We start from the raw sequence: 25,497 nt of genomic DNA on the forward strand, positions 1-25,497 counted from the left end.
GATAGCCCGATGTGGCTTCGCTATAAGTAAACACACATACACAAAAGATATAAAACTTTACGGTAAGCCCGGCATGGCCAGGTGGTTAAGTCATTCGACTCGTAATCCGAGTATCGGGGTTCAAATCATGCTCGCCCTTTCAACAGTGGGGGCGTTATAATGTGACGGCCAGTCCCACTATTCGTTGGTAAAAGAGTAGCCCAAGAGCTGGCGGTGGGTGGTGATGACTAGCTCCCTTCCCTCTGCTAAATTAGGGACGGCTAGCGCAGATAGCCCTCGTGTAGCTTTGCGCGAAATTCAAAACAAACCAAACCGTAAATTCTTGCATATAGTCCTTTTTAACCAGCTACAGACCAACGTCAGCTTTAACCCACCGACTGCGACTGCGCAAAATTTCTGCAAGTCGCACATATACCGTATTACATCATTTTGGCATTCAACTGCCGGAGGCGGATGGTTCTCTATTTTACATTATCAAAATCCGACGGTCCATGATTGCATGTAAAAAAAAAATTAAAAAATAGGTCGCTCGGATTGTAATTACACTTTGATTCAGTCGTTAAGAGTTCGTAACGAATGAACAAGAAGGAATATCTAACTAGAACAGAAAAAAAAACTGACTTCCATTTCCTCTGAGTGATCCTGAAAAATATTATTTGAAAGTCTACTAGCTTTTGCGAAGTAATTGACTGGTCTTGTAAATTAACGAGCTTAAAGATATTTTGTGTGGACAAGTAAATAAAAAAAAAACAAACGCAAATTTATTAGACTCCCAAAAAGATGTGCAAGTGTTGCGTTAGTTACCTTGCAAGGTGTGTTTACAAAGCAGTGTGTTATTATTATTATCAGGCCAGGGCAGGATTAGGCGGTTAAGACGTTCGACTCTTAATCCGAGGGTCGCCGGTTCGAGTCCCCGTCCCACTAAACATGCTCGCCCTTTCAGCCGTGGGGGCGTTATAATGTTAGGTCAATCCCACTATTCGTTGATAAAAGAGTAGCCCAAGAGTTGGCGGTGGGTGGTGATGACTAGCTGCCTTCCCTCTAGTCTTACACTGCTAAATTATGGACGGCTAGCACAGATCGCCCTCGTGCAGGCGAAATTCAAAAACAAACAATCTTAACAATTTGTTATTTATTGTTGGCACGAGGTCTTCCTTGTGTGAAAATATCAAACAGACATCTTCCTAACGACAAGAAAATCTTTTTTCTATTCTAAAGACTTTTCCCTCTCTCTCTCCATATATTCTGTCGTTCTCGCGCGTTTTTCGCGCTTATCGCTTAGGCCGATAAATGATATTGACGGTTCCGACAGAATGTTATTCATAGACAATGAGCCATTACTTTGAGCGAGAAATTATGTTCATAAGCTTTATAAACGAGATCTCAAAGTACATCAGACTTTTAATGACATTAATATTGTGACTTAGTCTCTCTTTTGCTTTAATTCACCCCTTTTGAAGAGAGAATCAACTCGCCTGTTTCAATAGCAACAAGAAAGTTGTTACCGCCTCTGACGCTGAGCAGTTTTAGCTCGGGAAGCAACTGATGTAGGCTGTTGTTCATCTTAGAAGCCCAACGTATATGCGAAACACGCGTGCTGGGTCTAACTCAGTGCTGAGCTACGAGTAGCGCATTTTTGCTACTCTGGTAAGTGTTTTTTGTGTATTTTTTTGTTGTTAAATTTAAAATATTTAAGAATGATTAATTTTTTTATCTGGCCAGAAAGTTTTGTAGCATGTTATTTAAATAAAACTCATATTAAAGCTTGGAACTTAGAAAACTATAACAGTTTTACAATGTAAAGGTGTCGCTGTTCTTTTGGAGCGACATCACCGCTAACCCTGAAAGTTATCGGAAAACAATGTCAGTTTTATCAACCAGATGAGCTAACAATTATAGTCACCAGTGTAATGATATTTTACGCCGTCTGTCGATAGCATGTCGAACTTTAATTTGTTGGATAATAAAGTATATTATATTGTCCATTTTCAAAATAGACATGTTTTATCTTTGTCGTTAGAAATTTAAGAAGGCGAATTTTTCACACAGTACAATTCAGCGAAGTTAAATAGCTGAGAAGTGAAACGTATATTAAAAAAAACAATAATAATTAATAATTATAATTCGAAAGATATGTAATGCAAACTGACAACTTACCATTTCATCAGAGAACCACAAAAAGATATTAGATCAAACAACATTGGCTTTATAACTGGTTTTTCTCATACGTTCATAAGTGTTTGGGCACACAATAAGATAACGTTTACTGGGTCTACAAAACATTTATTAAATTTCTAGCAATCTATATGTTGTTCATATATAATCTTAGTAAAAAAAAAACCGTTGAGCGCTTTGAAAAATTGTCCCAACATCCTATGTTGTCCACAAGCCGCTCAGTGTAAGCCTGTGGGCCTACAACGGTAGAAATCGTGATTCAATACCCTCAGTGGACACAACACATATAGTCCATTGTGTAGCTTTGCGCTTCAGAACGTTCCATGTATGTATACATATGGGTGTTATATTATCTGGCGTGTTTAACACATAATATTTTTACTGTGATGTTAGTATTAACATATAAATGTATATTTCAACCTTATTAAAGACTATACGTAATACGACAGCTTGGCTGAAGACTGGTATTAAAACTGTGAAAGCGTTACCACACTGTCCAGACAACATAAACAATGAAACCATGTTTCGAACCTAGTAATGTCTTGAATTTTTGTTTGCTTGAAGTTAATCACAAAGCTACGCAATGGGCAATCTGTGTTCTGGCCACTCAGGGTATTGAAACTCGGTTTATCGCCTGTTTGTTTTGGATGATGGCACAGAGTTAAACAGGGAAAATTGTCCCCAGTTTCGAACTAAGGTAAAGGCAGGAAGTCAACAGAAATCACTGCCAAAAATTGCGCAACTGTAATCGAATAGTGAGATTTCACTGTTACTTTTATAACACACATCAGTCCCAAAGAGCGCGAAGAGCGATTTTTTATTTTATCTAACAACAGGACGCGAAACATGGGACATCCAACATCCGGCAGTTCTGACCCCTGGACAATATTCGCCGATATTTTCGTTGCATGTATAGATTTTCTTACGCGTACATCGCTTGACCCGATGTATATATATTTGCCATTTAATTCGTGATGACGAGAAATCCACTTGAGGTATTTATGTATTTTAAATACGGCTGGTATGGGTATTAAAACTTTAATTAAAATAAAGCTCAGTTGGGTAAACGGCTAAAATGGCGACCTTACCTCTTCCCTTGATATTTATAAGCTTAAACACAACATTAGATAATTATGACTTGTTGTTATTCTTTTTATAACTTAACACTTGTAATACAGTTTTTTCCCGTACATATATAGTGTACGTGAGTTTGGCGTCTAAACCATTACTGACAATTGATAAAAGTGTATGTGTTTGTCTCCTTATAACTGGATCCATTGTCAACAAACCTGGTATGTACTTTGATATCTCCCTTTAGACTGACATAGGAGATAGGCATCTGACCCCTCCCCAGGAGTCCCTAATTCTCTCTAGTGCATTGAATAGGCACGTCAGTTAGTGTGTGTAGATAGATTCGAAATGCCTAAATTCCTCAGTGATAAGTCTGACAGATTACAACGTTAACATTCGGGTTTCGATACCCACGCTGGGTAGACCACAGATTGCCCATTGTCTAGCTTTGTAGTTAACTTCAACAACCAAACAAACAAATTAACCATATTCAAACATTATTGGTGGTCAGATTCCACTCCACTTAAATAGGTGTTTAAGTGCTTGTAGGTATGTTGTTCTTTGATAGATTGTTTAGGCAGAGTATTCATGAAGAAAGGCGGAAGACTTTCGAAACGTCGTCCTCTACACTTGTGTCTCCAAGACAGTCAGTTGTCGTCCATTCTATATAGTTTCAAGCATGTTGTTATTAGTGCATACAACGTGTATCGTACCTTCAATCTTTGAGTCTCATCGTCATTTCCAGGAATACGGTTCGAACCTTGTCCTGTAAGATATCTATTAATTGAAATCCTTATTTACCTAGCTGGTATTACACGTGGACAAGAACTGTGATGGGTATCTCTGAAAGATTGTGTTTGAAAGTTAAAGATTTAGGTCTATGCCAGTTTACAGCAGTATCATTCGGTTGGGATCCAGAGGTTGGCGTGTCCAGACTGAAAATCAGAAAATTAATAGTTTTCATCCAATTGCTGAAACACTCGTTCCGCACTTTGGTGTTATGGAGTAGCCCACGAGTTGGCGGTGGGTACTGTTAATTAGTTGCCTTCCATTTAGCCCATTAGTTAATAATTAGGGATGGATATATGCAGCTATAACTTTGTGCAGTTTCGAAAGCGAAAACTTAAATAAATAAACAAATGGTTACGAGTTTTATCTCCCGTTACAAAATTTTCAGAAAACACCTTAGTTTTATAACTTTAAAACTATTCGTAGTTTAAAAATATACCATTTTCAACCCTAAACCATTTATCTAAATAATAGTCTAGTAGCCTAAATAGTGTGAATACTTCTAACTTTAGTTAAGGAGATTAACTTATACATATAATAAACACCTAACATGTAAACACGCCTGCTAGTATTACTTGGTGAACAGATGTAAATAAACTTCCGATTTATTAAAATAACTTATTAATATAAATAAATTGTATTTTTGAAGCGACACATTGTTAGCCCTGAAAAGTTGAACATGATAATCACTTCTGAACAATGGGATTGACTCGCACTTGACATTCTTACATGTTTCAATAAAATACCCAAAAACTGGTGCAGACTTACAACACTAGAAACCGGGTCTCGATACTCGTAGTGAGCAGAGCACAGATAGCCCATTGTGTAGCTGTGTGCTTACAAACAAACACATCCGGCCTGTCTGTCGGTTTCGGTAAAATACGAACGATGACTCATACCTGGTTACATGTTTTGGTAAAGTGTTATTTACAAACTTGCAATATAAAAATCGTAAACAATATGTTGCATTTACTTTAAAAATATTGTCACATAACATAACACTACTCGTTCAAAACACAATAGATTTATTAATTATCAAAGCTGGAAGTAAGTGAAGTTTTGATAACAGAAATATGAGTTCGGCGAAAATTTAAAAATGGTACCTCTGCGTTAGACTTATAAACGATTTGTGATTGGGTGAGGGAGCGCGAGAGAGACTAGAAGAAACGTGAAGGGTAAGTGTTTAATTGGTTAGGAATAGAATAAAGAGTAAATGTATGATTGGTTGGAAATATAGAATGAATAGTGAATATCTGATCGGTTACAACAGACATAAAGGGTAAATATTTGATTGGCAATGAATAAAGCAAACTCTAAATATCTGCTTAGTTATTATGATTGGTTATAAATTACATAAAGGGGAAGCACCTGATTGGCTATAAATGAAATAAATGTTAAATATCTGATTGGCTGTGAATGACATAAAGGTAAATATTTAATTAGCAATAAATGATATAAAGAGTACGTATATGGTTGGCTATAATTATCATAAACGAAAAATACATAATTGGTTATAAAAGACACATATAATAGCAGATAACATACATAAGAAAAGTGTTCGTGAAACTGTTTGTATGTTAAGAATTTTCGTGCAAATTACACAAATAGCCACCCATAATTATTGTAACTGCCAGACTAGAACTAAAGGCAACTGTCTAAAAACGCCCATGAATCACTCTTGGACAACTGTTGTTCAACTGAATAATATGATGTGACTGTCACTGTTATAACACATCGATGTATCCAACGTACGAAGCGCCCTTTTGCTTCAACGAGTCGCCAACCACGTATTCTCGGATCTACCGTCCAGGGCCGGGCATGGCCTAGCGCGTTAAGGCTTGCGCTTCGTAATCTGAGGGTCGCGGGTTCGCGCCCGAGTTGCGCCAAACATGCTCGCCCTCCCAGCCGTGGGGGCGTTATAATGTGACGGTCAATCCCACTATTCGTTGGTAAAAGAGTAGCCCAAGAGTTGGCGGTGGGTGGTGATGACTAGCTGCCTTCCCTCTAGTTTTACACTGCTAAATTAGGGACGGCTAGCACAGATAGCCCTCGAGTAGCTTTGTGCGAAATTCCAAAACAAACAAACAAACAAATCTACCGTCCAGGCACGTTAATCACTAGACCAAGGCCTTATCGATTTCATTTATTAATCAATCACATTTATCTACTGTTTCGAAATGGATGACGTAAAGAGCTAAAATAAACTTATTTTTAACTGCTAGCGATGCCTCTGTTATTGAAATAACGAACGTGTTGAAGCAATTATTCGTAAATTACATGTTGACATCATTAAGCCCTCAACTGTGACGCCCCCTTGTGAATCATTTAGATAATTATTTCTTGGTTACCATCGATTGCTGTCATATTAAACAGGTAACTAGTGTTTAATATATATATATATGTATGTCTTCGTGTTTTTGGTTGATGTCAAACACAAAGCTACATAATGAGATATCTGTGTTCCTCACGTCACAGGTATTGAAACTCGATTTTTAGCATTATAAATCATTATAATTACCACTGAGATACCAGAGAGCATTTCTTCATGCGTTATTGTGTTTCGGGGAGCCGGTTAATAAACCTTATGTTGTCATGATATTAAACGTTCGGATGGTTTTTGAAGACGAGAAACCCACTTGAAGTAAAAATGTTCGCAGACGCTCTTTGTTAACCTGAAGATGACCTAAGGTCACAACGCTATTCTGTACTTTGTTTTAATTAAAGTTTTAATACCCATACTTGTGAATACGTTCGGCTGGTTTGTGTTTTTTCGAACATTCGTGTTGAAATATAATACGATTATCTTCGCCACCCACTCATAATTTTGGGCTACTCTAATCGAAAATTTGGATCTACAACGTGCTTAAAACTCTAAACTTTGGAGCGCAATGTTTCGCGGTAACGAAACGTGAAATGTGGATTCTCCGATCGGTCATCATAACGTCAGGGCCACTCCAGGTTCCATTGCACTAGCAGTTTGTTTACGGACATCTACTGGCGACACTTAGTGACTAAAGTTGGAAACTGTAGTGACGAAAGTGAAAAACTGTTTGTTTGTTTGTTTTGAATTTCTCACAAAGCAAAATGAGGGCTATCTACTCTAGTCGTCCCTAATTTAACAGTGTAAGACTAGAGGAAAGGAGTTAGTCATCACCACCCAGCGCCACCTCTTGGGCTACACTTTTACCAACGAGTAGTGAGATTGACAGTAACATTATAACACCCATGCGGCTGAAAGAGCAAGCATGTTTAAAGTGACGGGGATACGAACTCGTGGCCCTCAGATTAAGAGTAGAGTTCTCTAACCATCTAGACATGCTGGCCCCAAGAGTAAAAAATAAACTATCCGGTAGAATGAACATAACCCTAATTATTATTTTCTAATATTTAATTTAGAATATTAATTCTTATTGTCTCATCATCCCTCTAGAGAGTACAAGCTGAACTATTATGTAGTACAGTAGCAGTAACTGCAAGTCAACAACATAATTGATATCTTTTTGACCGATTTAATTGTAGCTAACACAAAGCTCTGTCCTGGCATCTCTGTACTTGTAAATTAACAAGGCTTGAAACTATGGCTTAAGAATTCTTATCTGTATTTGGAAAGTAATCCGGCAAAGTAGTATCACGTATTAACCTACATAACAGAGTTTAAGTGCGCGTGACAGATTGCGTGTTGAAGGGACAATTTCTCGTTTCAACGTAAAATGTATGAGGGTCGCGAGTTCGAATCCCCATCGCACCAAACATGCTCGCCCTTTTAGCCGTGGGGGCGTTATAATGTGACGGTCAGTCCCACTATTCGTTGGTAAAAGAGTAGCCCAAGAGTTGGCAGTGGGTGGTGATGACTAGCTACCTTCCCTCTAGTCTTACAGTGCTAACTTAGGGACGGCTAGCACAGATAGCCCTCATGTAGCTTTGCGCGAAATTCAAAAACAAACAAACGTAAAATGTAAACAGAAGACGAATAACAATATAAGTTTAATGTTGGAGAACCTTAGATGTGATACAAACTCTATCAGTAGCTAGCTTATCGCGCTGCGGATTGAAGGGTGTAAGGTTTAAGACTCGATTCTACTGAAAATCTGTGAGTTACAATTTTGGTTTGACGAGCCGGAAGAAAGCCTGTTGGCGGTGGATACTATTTGTGAACTGCCTCTCCTCTGGCCAGCAGCTCAAAATTAAAAACTGTTATACCAGAACCCTATGGGTTTCCTGACCTGGCCGTTTAACCTGTGTGTTGTGTGAGGTGACGTTCGTTTCATAATTCTAACTGTATAAAAAATGACTAAAATACCTTTATTCACTGAGGTTTGTACTGTAGTTTATTCATTTTAGCCTGTCATTACTATATATGCGCATAATATACCATGGGCAATACACTGAATGGTCGGTTTTCGCTTAGGAATTCAATAGGGTAGTTTTTCAGCGCGTGAATTATTTGGAATCCATATCGATCCCCATTATTAAGTACTATTACATTCAAAATATGGTTACACGTGAAATCTAATGTTCTCTGGCCTGACTAGGTATTGTAGAAGGTTCAGTTGGTTTCGAAGTTTGCGCAAAGCTAGCCGTTCTTAATTTAGTAGTTATAGAACAGAGGAAAAGCAGCTAATCAACACCCACCGCCAACGTTTGGACTACTCTTGTATCAACAATTAGTGGCATTGACCATAACATTATAACTCCACCACGGCTGAAAGAACGAGTATTTTCGATAAGGGGGATTCAAACCCGCGACCCTGAGATTGAGCAGATTAACCACCATGCCTGTCGCACAAGTTCTTAATCAGAATAAGAAGAGAAAATATGAAATGTGGTAAATACAAACAACTTAGAGAACATAAGTTATTTGAATGAAATACAAATAGTGTTGTAACACGTAAACCTGTTTGAAACAGAAGTAAAAACAGAATGGACATTTCAAACGTTATGTTCTGATTGGTCCAGAAAGAATGTCACAGGTTTAACGCGTACAGAATTTTCATCGGGTCTGTGTAACACCGTTCATGTATTAAAAATGTCTGTCACACACAAAACACGCGTTCTTTAAGTTCTTTATGTTTCCACATTCTCCTTTGTATAGATTGAATCTAATGCTCGAACGATGCTAGTATTTCTTGGCAAAAGAAAAACAAAAGTCGTTAGCAGATGGTCCTGCAAAGTTCTTAAGTACTTTTGATATGATTTGAGATTTTTGTTTGTATTACTTGAATTAAATATATCTTTTTTCGCACCAAACATCGCGAAGGTGGCGTCAATGAAACTCCCTCTACCTCTGTAAGAAAGAATTAGATACCCGTTCCCTTCTAATACATGACACGGATGTTTTACATTCCATACAAAAACCCTTGTTCCACAATTCGTGTAAATATTAATATTCAAGGCCTTAAGTCACTCATCAAGTGGAAATGTATAAGCCCCATCGTAGCTGATTGAAAGCTTAACGAAGATACACAGCTATGCTGAGCTAGAACCATTAGCATTACACAAGAAACCCCGCAGACACGTCTAACAGAAGACAAGTAAACAAGTTTACATTTAAACATTCCATTCATTTAATGGGCGATTATTAATTGTATATGTTTTAGTTACTTAAACTTTTCGATTTAAGTGTTATGTAGCAGTAAGTTATTAGAGTTGTGTTGAGGTTTTGTAGTTCTAAGTTTGAGTTAAAGTTTCGTAGTTCTAAGACTGAGTTAAGGTTTCGTAGTTCTAAGTTTGAGTTAAAGTTTCGTAGTTCTAAGATTGAGTTAAGGTTTCGTAGTTCTAAGTTTGAGTTAAAGTTTTGTAGTTCTAAGTTTGAGTTAAGATTTTGTAGTTCTAAGTTTGAGTTAAAGTTTCGTAGTTCTAAGTTTGAGTTAATGTTTTGTAGTTCTAAGTTTGAGTTAAAGTTTTGTAGTTCTAAGTTTGAGTTAAGGTTTTGTAGCTCTAAGTTTGAGTTAAGTTCTAAGTTTGAGTTAAAGTAGTTCAAACCTTGAGTTAAAGTAGTTCTGTTTGAGTTCTAAGAGTTGAGTTCTAAGTTTGAGTTAAAGGTAGTTCTAAGCAGTTCCCTAAGTTTGAGTTAAAGTTTTGTAGTTCTAAGTTCGAGTTAAGGTTTTGTAGTTCTAAGTTTGAGTTAAAGTTTCGTAGTTTTAAGTTTGAGTTAAAGTTTTGTAGTTCTAAGTTTGAGTTAAGGTTTTGTAGTTCTAAGTTTGAGTTAAAGTTTCGTAGTTCTAACTTTGAGTTAAAGTTTTGTAGTTCTAAGTTTGAGTTAAGATTTTGTAGTTCTAAGTTTGAGTTAAGGTTTTGTAGCTCTAAGTTTGAGTTACGGTTTTGTAGTTCTAAGTTTGAATTAAAGTTTTGTTGTTCTGAGTTTGAATTAAAGTTTTGTAGTTCTAAGTTTGGTTTACTGTTTCTTGTAACGGATATTGCCTCAAGTTTTTTATTGTTTTTTTTTTGAGTATTACATTCACTCTTTTTGTAGGGCCCGGCATGGCCAGGTGGGTAAAGTGTTCGACTCTTAATTCGAGGGTCACGGGTTCGAATTCCGGTCGCACCAAACATGCTCGCCCTCCCAGCCGTGGGGTGTGATGGTCAGTCCCACTATTCGTTGGTAAAAGCAGTAGCCCAAGAGTAGCTGCCTTCCCTCTAGTCTTACACTGCTTAATTAGGGACGGATAGCTCTCGAGTAGCCTTACGCAAAATTAAAAAACACAAACAAACTCTTTTTGTTACGTTTTATATCCTCATCGGTTTGTAACATTTATAAATCAGTAAAGAAAAAAAAATATCTCGCAATGACATAGAAAGTTCAAGTTATTGACTTATCTTAGTTTGGAGCTGAACAAAAATGATTACGTCATGCGATTTAAAACAAACACATAAAAACCAACGTTTAGGTAATGAAGAGTGTTTAGAAAAGATTTAGAAGATTTTCCCGTCAAAAAGAAAACAAAACAGTAAATGCAGACATAACAAAAATAGTGTTTTTCATGTTCAAGTTTCACTAACTATTTTAGTGTTTTCTAATTCAGCAGTTGTGCTGTGTTAAAAAATTGTTCAGTGTGTAACGTAAAAGAAATTTTAGTGATAAATTGTGTCATTTTAATTTTGTTTTTTGTTATGTTTTTTTTTAAAGGGATTAGGATAAACGTACACTGCTCGCGCTCTAACGCGTTAATTAAATTATGGTAAAAAATAAACTGCTTTGTGTTGTTCGTGTCAATCAGTTTCGGTAGTTTTAATTGAATGTCTTTGTTTTTTATTTTCTTTCTTTCTTTTTTTATAATTGCATCGAATGGCCTGTTCTCCTTTGAAATGTCCCTAAATTAACGTTAGGGTTTCAAACCGGTTAATTTCATTGTCCAAACTGTTTGTGAAAAATAACAACGGAATCTTAAGACGAATAACTTTAAAACCACTCTGTTATCGGTGGCGACATATATTGGGGTTTGTATCAACGACAGAGATAATGAAAGTTAAAGTTTTGCTTTGTTAAGCCTAGCTCCCTAGCGCTAATAATAAACAGTTTATAGCAGTATTTAGTGTGAAAGTATTTGTTGTGATACAACATGAGTAACACTCCTCTGCTGTTACAAACAACACTTTGAATAAGAAAGTTGTAACTTGAAATATAGTGGTTACCAACATTGTATTGTAACGACACATTCGATACAATGTTTGTAACCAACCCTGTATTGTAACGACACTTTGGATACAATGTTTGTAACCAACCCTGTATTGTGAACGACACTTTGGATACAATGTTTGTAACCAACACTGTATTGTGAGCCACACAAACTAACTTTATTGTAGTTAAAAACAAATATATTCTTTGTTACAGTATCGATTATCCTGGTTTACTTTTATTTTATATTTATACAAGTACTAAGTACTGGTGAGAAGGGTGATCTACCCGTTACTGTCGGTAAGTCTGTTTCTTTTGACTTCTTGCCTAATCATTCCCAGAAGCCTTAGCGGGAACTCTGATGGTCTTCAACGAAAAATGGCTTTTGATATCCGCAGTGGGCAAAGCACAAATAATCTATTGTGCAACTTAGTGGTAAACAAAAAGCAAACAATATATTTTCATAAGCAATGAGAAGTTGGTATTATGACGTCATTATGGCAGAAGGTTTGAAGTTGCTGATGAAAATGTTCCACATTGATAATTTTGTGCAATCACACAAACATCACGCTTGTTCTGATAACCCGAAGGCTAACTAATCATGGTGAAAATGGATATTACCATCATAGAAAGAGAAACTCTTCAGCCATCTTGCTAAACTAGATCAGAATGAATAACAGTGCACGTAATGAGGTTCCGCACTGCATAGTTTGTACTTACTCATAATGAGCGTGTGTTGATCTACCTTGCGGAATTGGCGAGGCGGGTTCGAATCCGCGTAATGCCACAAAATAGTATCTACATTTTTTAACATGTGGGTGCATTATACGAGCGATAATGAATTCATAGGCGTGGTTGTTTGGTGGTAGGATGTTTCTGACTAGCTGCTCTCTTTCTGGTCAGTAGTTCAAAATTAGGGACAGCAGCAGATAGGGTTAGTACGTAAGTTTAAAGGTAAATTTTCCAATAGTTACCTCTGTTTTGGTAGATGGTTGTTTGTTTTCAATTTTGTGCAAAGCTACTCAAGGGCTATCTGCGCTAGTCGTTCCCAATTTAGTAGTATAAGACTAGAGGAAAGGCAGCTAGTCATCACCACCCACCGCCAACTCTTGGGCTACTCTTTTACCAACGAATAGTGGGACTGACCGTAACATTATAACGCCCCCATGTTTGAAAGGGCGAGTATGTTTGGTGCGACGGGAATTCGTAGCCGCGAATCTTAGATTACTAGTCGAACGCCCTATCCCACCTGGCCATGCCGGGCCTTGCTAAATGAAGCCAAGTGTTTTGGATAATGTTTGTAAAGACCTCATTTTAACATTTTAGAAAATAAGAATTCATCAAGGACTCAAAGTATCATTAATTATGGCATGTAATAGTAGATTAACTGACTAAACTAGGGTTTGTAAGACTTAGATGTTCAAATACTGTTTAGGTTAGGTTTTAGAATTCCAACTAGGTTTTGTAGGCTTTACAGATTTGATTTGAGGTTTTCAATACTAATTAGAGTTTATAAGATTTAGATTTTAAAATTGTAATCACAATTTGTACCACTTGTGTTTTTATATTATAACAGGGATTCCTAAATTCAGATTGTCATTTTTAAATCTCACACACGTTTTTAAATTCTCTTTAGTGTTACTAGGATTTCAAAAGCTAAGGACTTTAAGTACGGCTTGCTTATTTTTCCTATCCTTTGTGATTTTTTTTTCTTTTTTTGGCTTTTGTTCCAGCCCCTCTCAACCTCCGACAACCCTCCACAACACGGATGAAATCACCCATCTTTAACTATAGAGCATCCAGTTAACCAGGCGTTTCTTCGTAGTTTTTTTTTTTTTTATCACTTCTAACTTCTTTACACAGTGGCCTCAATGTTTTCTCCTTGTACGACTTTTTTTTGTAATTCTGTGATAATATTTACACTTTTCTTTAAGTAATTTTTAAGCAACCGAAACAGGTTGTTCCTTTTGCCGCGTTAAAATCCTTTGTTGTGTGTCGTCTTATTCGTTTATGTTTTTAGTAGTACCTAAAACAATAATTACGCAACAATTTTAGGCTTACTGCTTCCAGTTACGTAGTTTGACGAGACAATTTTAGGCCTAGTACTTTCAATTATGAAGATTGTTCCTTTTATTTACCTACACGCAGCGCATGAGTTACAGACTTAATTTTACGAAACTAACTCGTGGCAAATGTTAGGCCTTTTTTTTCCATTCAGTACTTTGATTTTTTTTTATACGATAGGGAGTGTAGCCTGTTTGAAAACTGAAACCACAACTGCTTCTGTCTCGTTTTTGTTTTTCAAGTTTATCATAGCTAAACCTTTGCAGAAATTAATCAGTGAACACAGGAGAAACTTCAGGAATTATTGTGAAGATTCTGGGAAAGTAATTTATCCTGCTGTATACATGAACTTTGTCACGTGATCTTCAGTATCACTAGAAACCAAGGGAGTTTCTCTGGGACGTGTTATATGCCTAGCCAAGATAAATTCATCTCTGAGGGTTTAGGAATAATCGTTTAGTTCAGGCTGTAGGCCTCATGGCACCAACGAAAGGGTCGACAAGTCTAAGTTTCAAAGGATATCGGAGTAATTTGTCAGTTATCTGGAACACATCCAGGCAGGTAATATTCCTTACTGTCAACATTTTTAAACTAATAACTCTTAACGTTTGCTCTATCGTTATCAGAACTACACTCCAGTAGCGTCGAAAGTAAATAATATTGAACGGAGAGACTCCATTACGAAAGACAGAAAAAAACGTTTTAAAGTTTATTGTAAATCGATAAATGCAATATGCAGTCGTTTTTACTTCTTACCTCCACTTTTAACAATTCGTCGACCCAGTTTTGGAATGTTGAGCGTATCGAATACTTCTGTATTAAAGTTTAAAATCGTTAGAAAATCAGGCCTACGTTGAGCGAGTTGCATCGTTCGTGTGGTGCGTCTTGACGCGACGCGGTGTGCCAACGCAACGCCAGAAATGGCACTGATCCTGAAAGAAGTAATGTTGCCATTAGTAACATATTCCGCTGAAAAATTATTTGCATTTTTAAACTGTAGATCATGTCCGTTACGGAATCAAACTTGTTTATTTCGTACACTGTATAGTTTTCGATCCTCTGGTTATTCAGGTTACTTATTAACTTATTGGAACGTCTCAGATTCCTTTTGCTCTACCCCTCAGTGACCATCACAAATATAAAATAAAGTGCACTAACTTAGAAAAACTATTGTTAATATTTGTTTCCCCAGATATAAGGAGCACGTTCCACTATAGTACGTGTTCCAATAAGTCATTTAATTTTCGATTAACAGTCACGAACATTGTTATCATTTCAGACAGTCAAACTACACGACACTAGGACTCTCTACTAAGAAGATTTGCCGGACTGCCGTTCTCTAACAGTACCTGTGAAATAATCAAATAAGTTTTAAACCACTGATTCTTACCTTGCTGTTATTATAGCTAACAAGAAGATATTCATTTTGTATTTACGCTAAGAAAAATAATAAACCATTATTCAGACATTCTTAACAACTTATGAATACTTAATTCGTTAAAGGAAAACAATTATTACAGAAATAGTGAGTTTGTATAAAGTAAGCTAAGACATGATTTTATTTAAAACTACTGGGTTTCAAAGGTATTGTTTGTTCAACCCTCAGATTTACGACTACTAGGCCCCAGAGGTAGTGTTTGTATAACCCTCGAATTTACGACTTGTTATCAGATAAAACTGCTAGGCCTTAGAAGAAGTGTTTGTTTAACCCTCAGATTTATGACTTGTTTTAATATAAAACTGCTAGGCTTAAGAAGAAGTGTTTGCTTAACCATCAGATTTATTACTTGTTTTCATATAATACTACTAGGCCTTAGAAGAGGTGTTTGTTTAACTTTCGTATTTATGACTTGTTTTCGTATAAAACTGCTAGGCCTGAGAAGAGGTGTTTGCTTAACCCTAGAATTTACGACTTGTTTTCATATAAAACTGCTAGACTTTAGAAAAAGTGTTTGCTTAACCATCAAATTTATTACTTGTTTTCATTTAATACTACTAGGCCTTAGAAGAGGTGTTTGTTTAACTTTCGGATTTATGACTTTTTTCGTATAAAACTGCTAGGCCTGAGAAGAGGTGTTTGCTTAACCCTAGAATTTACGACTTGTTTTCATATAAAACTGCTAGACTTTAGAAAAAGTGTTTGCTTAACCATCAGATTTATTACTTGTTTTCATTTAATACTACTAGGCCTTAGAAGAGGTGTTTGTTTAACTTTCGGATTTATGACTTTTTTCGTATAAAACTGCTAGGCCTGAGAAGAAGTGTTTGCTTAACCCTAGGATTTACGACTTGTTTTGATATAAAACTGCTAGGCCTTAGAAGAAGTGTTTGTTTAACCCTCGGATTTAACGACTTATTTACATATAAAACTGCTAAGCCTTGTAAGTAGTATTTGTTTAACCCTCAAACATGACTCACTTTGAAACTGTTGGGCTGAAAAAGTAGGATTCATATAACTTCCAAATAATCAACTTCTGTAAATTCCATGGTGATTTATAATATTTCATCTAGGGAACTGATCAAATCATATCAGGTGAAATAATTAATTTATATATATATATAAAGTCCCAGAACTAAGTTAATGTAAGAATAACTGATACTTTTGTATGTGACACGAGTGCTAGTCGTACGCTGAAACCAAAGAAATTACGGGTGGATTAACAAAGAAATTTGTGCATATGTATTTACTCTTAGAACTGCTGGTTGGATCCACTTGAATCCAATTGACTTTTGCTTTGCTTGGTTGGTTTATTGAATTTCGCGTAAAGCTTATCAAGGTATAGCTGTCTTATTCGATCCATAGTTTTGAAGTTATAGACTATAATTAACATAAAACATCGTCAGTTCTTGAGTTTCTCTTCACCATCATATAGAGGGATTGATCGTGACTTTATAACGTCTCCCCACTCCGAATGAAACGATGAAGATATCAATATAACCTAGAAGATATCCGTCAGTGAAAGTGACACTAGTTAATGCATGTAGTTTAACCGTCGCATACCCCAAACAGGTATTCTTTCTATTCCACACACAGACATACCAATGGAGTTGATTGACCCAGAGCCTACAGGTTTCTGTATTAGACTGTTGAAACAGATCACGGTAAACTGTCGTCTACGCACACTGGACAGCTTGTGGAAAGCCTGCACGAAGGTGTAGTTTGCTTTTGACCTGACAACTTCACGGCGAAATCTTTTGCAAGGGAAACTATCCTACAGGACTACATAGCTAACAAATAGAATTCGATCTGGCGTGGCGACATGATGCGCCTCTAAATTCGTTTTAATATAATACATTCAATCTAAAAAAAAACAAAAAAAAACAAGAAGAGAGAAATGGTGAGTTATTTTAAGTTATGTAATAGGAACCGGCTCATATCAGTTTTATACCAGAGTTCACAAGAATTCTGCATGATAACTGCGATAAGACACGGACATTTTCCCGCATTTCATGGCAAATATAATATAAAACACACAAAAAACGCAATTCAGTTAGAGTTCATTTAGCTCAGTTTGCTTCAAGTAGCAACAGGGTGTATGTTGTTTTCCTTTAACAGATATTACGAACCTTAGAATTTCATCCAATACTTAAGCCTAAAACCATTTGATTTTATCGTTTCTTGTGCACACGTTTGCTGTGGACATTATATCGTGTGTTTACCATACTTACACTAATAAGCCCACCGATACGATACATACGGTATTTTTAGGTTCTATTTTCGGCTTGTCTTATTTGTTATCTTTAAGTTTTGTTCACTTTACGGTGTTTGTGGATATTATGGTCACCTGGACACTTTTAAACATCCGCCTCTAATGGGGAACTTTTATTTATTTGTTGAAATTCGTAGAACATGGCAAGCTTCCATAATAGATCCAACCTATATTTAGTCATGCGGATTCGGTTAGTACGGGTCTAAGTTAATTAACTGAAGATGCTTTGTTTGTGTTTACAGAAAAGCCACATCGGGTTATCTGCTTTTTCCAGCGCCCGGAATCGAAGCTCAAATTTTAGCATCATAAGTCTGTAGACTTATCATCGTATCACCGAAGGACTTATTTATTTTCAGACTCGCCATGGCCAGGTGGTTAAGACACTTGACTCGTGATTCGATAGTCGTGGGTTCGAATCCCCTTCACACCAAATATGCTCGCCCTTTTAGCCGTGAGGGCGTTATAATGTTACGATCAATCACATTATTCGTTGGTAAAAGAGTAGCCCAAGAGTTGGCGGTGGATGGTGATGACTAGTTGCCTTACTTATAGTCTTACACTGCTAAATTAGGAACGGCTAGCGCAGATAGCTCTCGCGTAGCTTTGCGCGAAATTTAAAATAAGCAAATAATACTGTTTATCCACCTGATAATGCAGTAGTTACCTTTGTCGGAGCGGTTGCTAACATATCAGCGTGTAATTATGTATTATTTAACAGAAAAACTATTTTTGGAATTCTAAACGTCTTGCTCAAGCTAGCTGTTGGATATGTTGAAACATACAGACAGACAACGTAACGCAAAAATTTTCCCAGCACGTAGAGATTACGAAACAATTCTCTCTTTCCACATGAGCCAGTGACGCAAATCCCGCGGTTATCTAGTGCCGTAATTTACTGTGTTTCTATGAATAAGTTATTTCATGTTGTTGCTGCGAAAGAGTCATGGTTAAAGCTGTTTTAGAACTTTCTGCCATTCTAGAACGGCAGATCTTTTCCCAACAACATAAAAAAAAAACAAGAAGTTTCCGTTTACAACAATAAAACCTTATTGTGTCATTCCTTATGAGCGCCCTCTTTAGTCATATCAGCTAAACGTGTTCCGCTGTTCAAAGAGTAATCGAGTACAAAAATTCTGGAAAATTTGTTTCGTAAATTTCGCGCTAACCTACTCGTCGAGGGCAATCTGCGACAACCGTCCATGGTTTAGCAGTGCTCGACTTGCCGTGTACAGGTCGCGAGTTTAAATCCCCCTTCGTCGAACATGCTCGCCTTCTCATTCGTGGGAGTGTTATATGTGACGCTCAATCCCACTGTTGGTTGACAAAAGAGTAATCCAAAAGTTTGGCGATGGGTATTATTGACTGCCTTCCCTCTAGTCAATAGATGCTACACTGTGGAGGGCTGTCGCAGATTAGGTTGGCGCGAAATTTATGAAACAGATTTTCCAAATATGCAAATATATATCGGTTTAAGAATTGTATTGTTGTTATGTGTGACGTAAGGAATTGCACTTAATACTAATCAACATTTGTACTGTACATGACGCCACATTTTTTGTCATTGTGAGCTACAGATAAAAACTTTCCACACATATAAATCGATTGTTAAATTCATTATTAGCACAGTAAAATATCAAATGAGAGAAAGAAAATTTCATACGCATGAAACAATTTTTAAAATGATCATTAGCACAGTTGAAACATTAAATGACAGAGAACACCATGTACGACCTTAGAATAACTGTATATTAACAATACCTCCTCGTCGTTTTACAGATATACCAATGGTAGTCAGAATTTATAACATCAAAAAGCAACGTATGTTGTGAAAAGTACAGTCAGCATGCAAAGCATGCTAATGTTACGGAGTATCTGAGGATATGCTCCCCAAAAACACTTGTAAAAAATCGGTGCAATGAGATTAAATCTGAAAGTAATTTTTTTTTTACTTGTGTTTGGCATGTGTTTGACTTGTTTCAATACGTTCTTGTAAAACAAGTGGACTGTGTTGCTGTTTGTTTATTGTTAAAATTTATCACCAGCAAGTCACAGACACCTAGTGTATAGAATACGGCCTACAAAATCTTACAGTAGCAACACGGCTTCAGACTTCCAGTTACAAATTATCAACATAAACCATTACATGTGACTCTTTCAAGTCTTAAAAAAAAAAAAAAAAAACTAATGCCTCATTAGAAGAATGTAGAATAAGTAGAAAACGTGAAATATTGTAAACAGTTGCACTATAACAATATAATAATTTTTTTCACTCCACAAAAACAGAGGGTTCAGGGCCCTGGATGGCTAGGTGGTAAAACCACTCGACTCGCGGGTTCGAATCCCCGTTACACAAAACGTGCTCGATCTTTCAGCCGTGAGGATGTTATAATGTCACAATCAGTCCACTATTCGTTGGTAAAAGAGTAGCCCAAGACTTGGCGATGGGTGGTAATGTCTTCCCTCTAGTCTTACACTTCTAAATTAGGGACGGCTAGCGCAGATAGCCCTCGAGTAACGTTGTGCGAAATGCAGCCGAGTTCCCTATAACTCCCTGTACGTATTTAAAGATAATTTAGGTGAAGTAACTTGCATCATTCTTGAAGCTGGAGTTAAAAATCGACGACATTTTCGCCTTAATCAGGACTTGATGTCACCAATCTCTGAACACTTTTAAACGAAGGTGTTTTATAAATTAGTTTATTAATATTGAATTCAGCTTTGCTTCTCCGTTAAACATTAGATTTATGAGAGAGGGTAGCGTGTTACACTGAGGATCTAGGGATCCGTAACTCGTGTCCTGTTGTCGTAAAAAAAAAAGATCGCGTTCGCACTTTGTGTTCATAAGAGTGCCAGTCAAATCTTACTATTCAAGCCTGCCACGATTAGCCCAGTATTTATTGGTGGCTGCTGTTGACTAGCTTGCTTGGACTCTAGTCTATCATTTTAAAACTGAGGACAGCTAGAGCAAATAGTCCTCGTGTAGCTTTGCATGTATATCAATTTTTGTTTTGTTTTTAATATGTCGCTTAGGTTATGTTTTTAACCATTTTCAAGGGTTTGTCATGAGGAATTGTATACAGTTTCAAACCCGAATCCGGAGAAATGAGTTCGTTTCTCTTTCCCATATTTACTGTAGTATGCAGAAAACTATTATTCTTCGGTTTCGATTTAATTTTAGTGTTAAATTAAAAAGTAGGCTTAGCTCATCGTTTGTTACCATTATGTTATTTTGTAGTTTTAAGGTCACACACCATCAAGCTCACACACGGACGTACTAATTTGGTGAAGGTTTGATGACGAAAGTTTATACATTTCAATAAAACATTGGAATTATACGTGGAGAATCAAACTTATTACCCTAAACAAGATGGAATACATCAGATTGGTTGAGGTAGTGCATCTTTCTTTCCTGTTTCCTCTAGAATATTTGTCTTTTTACCACATAGCATTTCAATGGACTATCTGTAACCACCGCAGGCATCTAACCCAAATTTTAACTTTTTATGAGCCAACTGGTGGTCTTTAGACTCAGATAACAGTTGTTTGAGAATACTACTGACGTGTTTTTTGTTGTTGTTTTTTTACATTTTCCTAATATATATATATATATGTATAAAAATACATTAAAATATATGACCCAGATTTTTCTGGTATTTTCGATTACGTTTTACTACTGTTTTTTTTTCCTTTAAAGAAATAAGTAGAAATAATGAAGAAGAAAACGGATGGCCCACTTTCTGAGAACCCTAACATTGGTGACTTTGTATATAAAGGATATTCTATTTCCTTTTAAATCTAACGTGATACTCCAGAACATTTCAGAAGTGAGCACTAACTGTGCAGCATTGATTTAGCAGTAAGCTTGAAGATTGATACACGGTCTGCTGTGTACCTTTACGATAGTTAATAACAAAACAATCGAAGAAACTATTAAAATATCTAACATGTTCCCCCCCATCCGACAGCCGAACAGTAATATTTTAACAGTAAATTCGGAGTTCGGTCCCTGCAGTGGGCACGACATTGACAGTTCATTGTGGTTAGAAAACAAACACTTTTGTTAAACAATATTTAACTGAAAAACGATGTTAAATCTTTCACAGTAAATAAAAAAAAAAGTTACATCTCAAAATATGATAACAAATATTTTTTTCGACTCTGTAGAAACGTCTCTGTTTGTTTATGGTTAAGCACAAAGCTTCACAAAGAGCTGTTTTTACTCTGCCCACCACGGCTATCGAAGCCTGGTTTAGGTTCTAGTCCGCAGACTTGCGCTGTGCCAATGGAGGAAATCAAACGTTCTACCAAAATCACAAATTTAACTGCGCGTTCTTAGATCAATTGGAACGAAACTACGGTTGATATATATATTTTAAAAATCTCGTACATGTAGTACGTTTGAAGAAACGATTAGTTTATTTGCATATCTTTACAATAGAACTGTGGAAGACAAAGAAATCGGTAGGAATATTACTACTGAAAAAATATGCATTTTCTTTTCTTAAGGGGATTTCTGATAAGTTCCTGAATGTAATATATATATACATATTTACATTTATTATTTGTATGTTTTGTTTTCGCGCGCTTTTTGATTACATTTTAAAGTATGGTGTTTTTAATTCATTGTTTTGTGGTTGCTGACACCTTCACATGGTGGCGTAAAGTTCTAATTTTGCAATAATGTACACACGTAGATAGATACACAGAAAGAGAGAGAGAGAGAGAAAAAAAAAAGAAATAGGCGAATGCGTTTAACTTTAACCTCTTACCCCCTAGTGGCACAACGGAATATCTGTGGACTTACACAGTTAAGAAATCAGGTTTCGATACTCGTGGTGGGCAGAGCACAGAAAGCCCATTGTGTAGCTTTGTGCTTAATTTCAAACAAACGTATTAACCTCCTAATATAGAAGGTACAATAAATTATCTCTCTTTCCATTCATACGTTTCCTATAAAAATAAACCCCAATTATTCAAATCGTCAATAACTTTCTGTTGTATCATTTAAACAGTTAAAAAAACGCCATGTTTTAATTAACGCACAAATAGTGATTATCAAACTTCGTTATTAACAATTTTCTGGAAAATAAAGCACAGCAAGTTTTTGTTTATTACTGTATTTCGTATTCGAAACTAAACTAATGAATATGGGTGCTCGTTCTCCTAGTCACCTAGCAACAGACAAGCATGTCAAAACCTTCATGTATTTTGATTAGGTATTGGAAGGTATTGTTTTTAAAGAGCTAACATGTCTTTGTAAGCTTGGGCTTCCCTCGTATTATTTATTTAATCAAACATATTAAAGGCTTTGTTGAATGGGAAGTCATGAATGCTTGGCTGCGTCTTTCTAAGCCGATCTGACGTCGCGCTAGATTATTGTTGTAAATGCAACGTTAAAGGTTTTAGCATTTAGGTTTAAATCAAGGAATGTTCATTTTTGACTAATCGATATGACGTTTCAAAATTCTACAGTTTTTCTTTAACTTCGATGACAGATTTTTTGATTTATTCTAAACTAGGAATAACAGTTTGGTAGTTTATTTGAAGTTAAGCACAAAGTTACGTAATGGACGATCTGTGCTCTCCCCGCTACGGGTATCGAAAGTCGGTTTAAAACGTTGTAAGTCCGCAAACGTACTGCTGTGCCATTGGGGAGGGGGGGGAATATAAAACGACCGTTAATCGAAGTAATTATAACTTCTATTTTGTACTTCCGAGCTCTTTAGTTGTGTTTATTAATGAAAAAAATAACTCCATAAAACACGTGACAAAAAGCCAACCAAACGAGTAGTAGGTTTAAAACACTGCAAAATATCGAAACATTTGACATATTTAGAAACACGAAACTCTAGCAGAGAAATGTTTAAGGGTCCGGAATGGTTAGATGGTTAGGGCGCTTGACTCGAAATCTCAGGGTCGCGACTTCGATCCCCCGTTCCACCACCAAACATGGTCACTCTTTCAGACGTTATAATCTGATGGTCAATCCTAATATTCGTTGGTAAAAGAGTAGCTCAATAGTGGGTGGTGATGACTAACTGCCTTCCCTCTTGTTTTACACTGTTAAATTAGAGACGGCTAGTGCAGATAGTCCTCGTGTAGATTTGTGCGAAATTCAAAGCAGCGTTCAATACTCACACTTGAATGTTCCTCTAGCAGGAAAGCGGCAGGTCTGTGGACTTACAACCCTAAAATTCAGGGTTTTATTTTTACTTACCTCACTAGAAAGTGGTTCGACAAACAGACTATCTTCACCCATATAGTAGCTGTTAACCCTTTAACATCGGCTGTCATTAGCTGATACTACTTCGTACAACATTCTTGTTGTTTAAGGGTTAAACATAAGAAAAAAGAAACGTTACGGGGTATGTGTTCCATTTTTCAAATTAATATTACTTGTTAAGGTGATGTAACTATCTGTTATTATTTTAAGTTTCTTAGGTTTTACTTAATATGGGGAATTATTTCTTGAAAAATCTACACGTAAAACGTTTCTTTTGAAACGTGGGTTTATCACGACTCTGATCTCCCTGCTGTTTTCTGTCACTGGCAGTCGCACGAAAACGTTTCACGTGAAACAGTTTCTGGACCCCCAACCTCATTCTTGGGAATTCTAGTTGGACTTAGAAATTCGACGGAGTAGGGAGTTTTTAGGAGAGTGATGACCACATTTTACCTTGATATTCGAAAAGCCTTCCCCCCACAGACTGTGGTGACTACACTTTACCTTGATACTTCAGACGCTCTCCCCCACAGACTGTAGTAACTACACTTTACCTTGTACTCCAGACGCTCTCCCCCCACAGACTGTGGTGACTACACTTTACCTCGATACTCCAGACCTCCTCCCCCAGGAGGAGGTGAGTTGTTAAAGGAGTGAGTTATTTATTAGAGGCGTTGTCTGAAACATATGAGTGTCCTAACTAAAAGTGAAAAAAACAAAAATAATTCTTTGTGTAATAGACAACATATTGTTAGATGTGCTGTCAGAGAAGTACTTTTAGACATATTTTATTGTATTAGTAGAAGATAAGCGGTTTTCCTGGAGGATAACTCAATGTATGAGTTGAGAAAGTTTCTATCTGCTTGAATGTAGGATAAAATATTACATACCGTTGGCTGTTAAGCCTGAAAACACACTGTGTAGAATGTTGTTGTATCTTCTGTAATTATTACACTTCGAAATGTAACTTATATACAATGAATGGAATATTTTTGTATCTTATATTATTGTTACGTTAGAGAATGTACATAATATGTATTCTGTTTTGTGTATTGTAAGTTTCCCTTTAGGTATGAAATGAATTTATTATCGTTTAAACACCCGATACTAGTCGGAAAACTTTATCGTTTGGCTTTTTATTCAAAAATAATAAATCTTAAATCATTAAGCTGTGTCTTTACGAAAACATTTAGATCACTGTATTTTGTGTCATATCAACATAGCTAAAATTAGTTCATCAAAAATGGATGTAGAAAATTTTGTTTTTGAGTAATTAGTAATCCAGAAAATTTTGTCTGGACCATTTGTCTGACGACGTCCTTTCTTTTCTGTGACGAACAAATGAACATTGCAACTGAAATGTTATACGTACACACAAAAAAACTATTTTTTTATATTTGAAACCTCCAGATGGCGTAGCTGAAATGAAGCTGTAGAAATATAAAAATAATAGTCTATTAGTGTTTGTGACTACATTTTTCTAAAAATATATTTCATGTACCCCGGATGTACAGGGAATATATTAATTAAACTTGAATTTAATATTTCTTTATTATACACCGTTAAGTTTCTCCGATTTTTTTTTTCTCTTACAAAACGTGAGTGGTGGGTGGTAGGGTGGTGTTTATTGGCAGCCTTCAGTCTGGTTAGATGTTTAAAATTTGGGACTACGACGAATAATCACCGCACCTTTGCTACAAATACAAAATACAAGTACACAATTATGGAAGGCTATGTATAGACAGTCCTTCGCACGAAGTTTGTAAAACACGAACAAGCAAAGCAAAGCAGGGTTTCATAACTATGGCCAATTCCCAAGTAAGGAAGAAGTTTTAACGTTAATGTAGAAA

At 36.4% G+C, this 25,497-nt stretch overlaps 1 protein-coding gene across 3 annotated transcripts in view; it reads left to right on the forward strand.

Moving 5' to 3' along the window:
• Nucleotides 1–1,491: 1,491 nt before the first annotated feature.
• LOC143254229 (uncharacterized) overlaps nucleotides 1,492–25,497 on the forward strand; it is a 66,854-nt gene continuing 42,848 nt past the window's right edge. For 2 of the 3 annotated variants that reach the window (XM_076509030.1, XM_076509032.1), the window contains exon 1: nucleotides 1,492–1,647. The gene's annotated coding sequence lies outside the window, so the exon portion shown is untranslated. Of the gene's footprint in view, nucleotides 1,648–13,637; nucleotides 14,276–25,497 lie in introns of those variants that run through there. The other variant, XM_076509031.1, reaches the window with a different exon arrangement.

Source organism: Tachypleus tridentatus, chromosome 6 (genome assembly GCF_004210375.1).
Source record: "Tachypleus tridentatus isolate NWPU-2018 chromosome 6, ASM421037v1, whole genome shotgun sequence".
Classification (NCBI taxonomy): Eukaryota; Metazoa; Arthropoda; class Merostomata; order Xiphosura; family Limulidae; genus Tachypleus; species Tachypleus tridentatus.